This window comes from Cariama cristata, unplaced genomic scaffold, assembly GCF_000690535.1.
Source record: "Cariama cristata isolate BGI_N322 unplaced genomic scaffold, ASM69053v1 scaffold37695, whole genome shotgun sequence".
NCBI classification, from domain to species: Eukaryota; Metazoa; Chordata; class Aves; order Cariamiformes; family Cariamidae; genus Cariama; species Cariama cristata.
This window is the reverse complement of record NW_009618771.1, coordinates 2,452-7,140: the sequence shown is the minus strand read 5'-3', so window position 1 is coordinate 7,140 and position 4,689 is coordinate 2,452.

The following is a 4,689-nucleotide window of genomic DNA, read 5'->3' as shown; positions in this document are numbered from 1 at the left end:
CTAGGGGTGCCCTTGAATGTCGGGCAAAAGTTGCCAGGGCGAGGATTTGGAAACCCGCTCGTTTCCCGCAGGTCCCGAGCGCTGGTGGTGACCGCCGTGGCGTTTCTGGCTGCACGGCGAGTGTCACCCCAAAACCCTCATCCGGGTCTGGGGGCACCTGGCAGCGCATCTGCGCATCCATGGCCATCGCTCAGCAGCGGAAAGGTCCCGTGTTGTCTAATGCGGGGTACAGAAACGCAGCCGTGTCACCGCGAGGTGTGAAAGCTCAGATTATTTGTCACTTCCATCGTCTGTAGAGGTTTGGCAGTACGCAGGATGAATTATAGGGAGGCAGTTTCCTTACCCGTAGATCTGCATGTGGCACGTACCCTTTATGTCTCCTCGCAGTTTTTCTGTGAGTTGCCATCAATCACGTAAACTTTACGACCACTGCAGCTCGTTTTGCATTTATTTTATCTGCTTTTTGTCCAGAGCTTACCTTTAGCAGCAATATCACATACTGTGAAATGTTTATTAATACTCAAGGGTAGACGGAGTATCAACATTTCATGAGTTTAACTGTGATAAGAAGTACAATGTATATACTTTTCGCTAACAGCTCCCTATTAAATTATTCTGTAAAGTATCTTACATTCGCTGAATGGCACTGTCAGTGTATAGAGTTAACTTCCCTGCCAGATGAACTCTGAGGCCTCTCAGTTTATATAACTGACCTTTTTTTATAATTGGTTGATAAATTAAGATATTGGTAAGAATGGACACATTTTGAAATTGGAGTTTAATTTGATTCAGGGCAGAATTGTAAATACTGCAATTTGTAGTCTCTAAATAATGATTTATTCTGTCTCAAAGTGCAGCTTAACTGCTAGATTAGCTAATTCAAGAATTGTGATTTAACAACATCATGTAGCATGGAAAAAAAACAATCTTGGGAAACTTGGGCTGAGTTCGTAGTAGGAATCTTGCGAACGTTTCACTATTGTGTCTGCACGAACACCATGTGAGTTATTTTCTTCACGATCAGTGAAGTAACAAGGACCAAACTGGCTTGAGAGGAGGGAAATGTTTTCAGTTTTCTACCTTGAGCAGCTCAATTCCTTTTTCTCATTCAAAGAATCTGTTTTCTTCAAGCAGTGCCGAGCACGGCTACGTAATGGAGGGCACTGCATCTCCCCAAAATAAAGGCCTGAGCTAATGAGATGCCGAATCCTTCCTGTTAGTGAGCTCTGTCCGTTCCCATCTGTAGTCGATGGGAATTGCGGATGTTTGGCATTCGCAGGAATTGCTGAATACCTTGCTGGATTGGGCCGTGGGTATCACCAGGTTCATAAAACGAGGGTCGCTTTTTTCTTTGAGGCTAAAGAGCAGGTAGCATCAGTTTGAAGCAAGTCAGGCTCCAATTTTTACTTCTTATTATGGTGAAATCCTAATAAAGTAGTTGTTCCTGCACAAGTAGTTGCTCATCATTTCTGCCTTGTTTCACGTTCTTTGATGAGACATCTCAGCTGAGGGAGTTAGATAACCCTTTCTCCCAAGAAAACTTGTGTCAGAGCTGGATGAAAGGTAGTACTTTCTCGTTGGTGGCTGACGTGATTTTAGCACTGAACAGATCTATGGTGAATAGATGTCATCTGTTCTTCGAATTTTAGCTGTGGTTTTGCGCGTGAAATGCTGTTGACTGGAATAATTTTCGTCCTTTGCTTCCTGGCTGATTCTGGCAAAGCCATACCCCGTGTAGCGCTTTAGAGTGAAAGATCTAAATATTTCTATTAGCAGAAGCGTGTTAAATTTCTTGTGTGGTATTGGCATAATGGGCCGACGTGAAGCAGGCAGACGCTGGACCAAAGAAAGTAGTCGGCTTGTGAAAAGATAGGAACAATTTCAGCTCCTTAAACCGGTATCTCCTTGAATTCATCCGTGAATATTCGTCAAGTATAGCACGTTGCTGCTGTGTGTTTAATGGCTGTTTAGGTTAGGCTAGGGTCCTTCAGAGTGTCTGACGAGGGTGAGTTTGAATTTACATCTCCTTTGCATCTCATAGGTGTACGAATTAATCTATGAGAAAATGCTCAGCATCTTTGTAGATCAAGATGAGTTAACAAAATTGATTACAGAAATTGATTTCTTTGTAACGAGTGTGGTTAAATACCTGACATCATATTCCTTTCTTAAGACTGTTCTAGGCAAAGGTTTGGTAACAGTAACTCTTGGATACCTAGAAATGAATCTGTTTCCAGTTAAAATGTCAATGTATATCCAATGGATATGAAATAAACCCAGGTCTGTAGCTGCTGTGCTGTTAAGAGGTTATTCATAGCTACATTGTAATCATATCTCCTTAAACAAAAGGTTTGAAAGTAAATTTGTAAATAAAATACTGCAAGCTATGTTTATGGATGGACTTAGGAAGTGCTGAGGCCCTTGGTATGATTTTTAATTACAGGGGCATGGAAAATGTTCAGTTTCTGAGAAAGCCGCATTGTGCGAGTTGAAGCTCGAGATGTGGATGGTAAATTTAACATAAATGACACTTGGCACGCAAGGAGTATCAAAAGTGACGTGTAAAGCAAATTTAACCTTCACAAATTTAAAACTCTCTAACTTGGAAAGAAATGGTACTTCTGAAGATTTCTGCATAGATCTTGACAACCTCAGCTATCTTTCTACCTATATATTTCTGGATAGCTGTACAGAGACATTACATGTATGAAATACAGTTTTGAGGCAATGTGCAGCCAAAGTCCTGGTACCACATAAAGGACACAAACTTCCTAATTATTTTTTTTTCCCCCCAAGAGTTCCCTATTTATCCAATTCTATCTAATCAGTATCAAAGTCTGCCTTCGTGGCTGGGATTTTGCATCCCGCTGTATATGGCATCCCACTTCCCTTGAGGTGTGAATTGGTTTTGGTCCTCTGAGACCGACATATTAACTGGCCGTCCAGTATTCATTCTGTTTTGTCAGGCTGAAGTGGAACTATTTCTCATATTTAAGCCGAAAGGCAGGTAAACCTTAAAGCTGGCAGTCTGTAGGCTCGGGATGACACCAGGGCAAATGGGATACATTGCTTAATACCCAGGTTAAGTGCACGATAACTCTGATGCTTTCAGCTTCCAGCGAGAGGAGGAGGGGGCATCGCTCCCGAGCACCTCCTGCGGCATGTTTGCGGTGGCAGGAATGGGCTGGCGAGCAGCTGCTGGTACGGGGGCTCGAGGAGAGGAAAATGGACACTGGGGAGGAAGGATGCGTGGCAATGACCTTCCAACCCGGCGCAGGACAGCCTATTTCCTGAGCTGCTGACTCAAGGGTACAGCAAGCCCTCCCCATGCGTGTCCTTGGTTGGGATTGGGCAAGAGAGAGGGAAACAGTGGTCAGGCACCTCAAATTTGCTGGGAAATGTGCAAAACTTGAAACCTGATGGGAGGTTTTTTGTGTAAGTCTGCGTACTTATTGCTGGATCTCAATCAAGCATAGCTTGACTATAGAAAAGGAAGGAAAAGTATGAAGGTTTTTGGTGTTGGTGGGATTTTTTTTTTCCTATTAGCAAGTATTATCTTTACGGAGAATGACTTTAGCATATCTTACGTGCAGTAAGCAAGTGCTCTTTCAGTTATCTTCCAATTAGTTTATATCGCTTTCAAATGAACAGCACTAGACTGAAAGGTCAACCTTGACCCTGGTTTATTCTGTGCCAGTATTGCCTGCTTAAAAACTCTGGCGGTGGTTGCCCCTTTTCACCCCCTGAGGACTTGGCCATTTATTTAAAAAAACAACCCTTCCGAAATCCCAACTCCTCAGGTTTTTTTTTTAGACGAAGACCTCATTGTAAGAGCCCAATTCTGTCCCCGAAAAACTCCATTGGCATTAATTGATAGAAAGCAGGAGACGGTCTTTTACAGCACACACTGCCAAGCAGGGCCTGACCCTACCACTGGCACGTAACAGGATTTTGGTATCCCTGGACTCCAGGGGAGTTGCTTGCAGGGTGGGATGGTCCCGGGAGTGCAGGTGGTAGAGCTGGGCCCCCGCAACAGAACTCCGTGTTATTTTATTATTATCGCGAGGTAGCCAAACTTCACTTACTTAATGCGCTTCTTGATAAGGAACGATCTCTGAAGACAGTGGCCTGTGACAGTGACAGTGTAAGGCTCTGGATTTCCCGTCTGAATTCAATAAGCCTTTTTTTTTAAAAAAAAAAAATTTTATCATTCTTTGCTTTCTTGTATGCAAGGAGCCAGTAATGTAAACAAACGTCACGTCCCTTGCATAACTGTTTCTGACACCAAATCTCTGAAAATTCTTTTAGTACATCCAGAATACGTGGGCAAAGGCTGCAGAATAAACATAATGTTTCTAAGTATAAAAAACTGCTTTTTTTTTTTCATCCTGGTTGCAAACTAAGCATTGACTACTGTCTTGATTTTACAGATTATTTCATGCTGAAATTATGCCTATTTGCATGGATAGTCATTCTTTAAAACTAGCCACAGATGCAGTCCTAGGGAGCACGTAGATGTTTTTACAGGTGAACCGAAAGAGATGGGAGCAATTCCAAAAAGTCTGCATGCTGCCTTTGGCAATATACCCTGTTATTGTGAAGATTGTGCTCTGTTAAGCAAATGTAAAGTTTAATATTAGATAAGCGTCGCATGAAAAATATTTTAATTTTCCTCAGTGTTAAATTTTA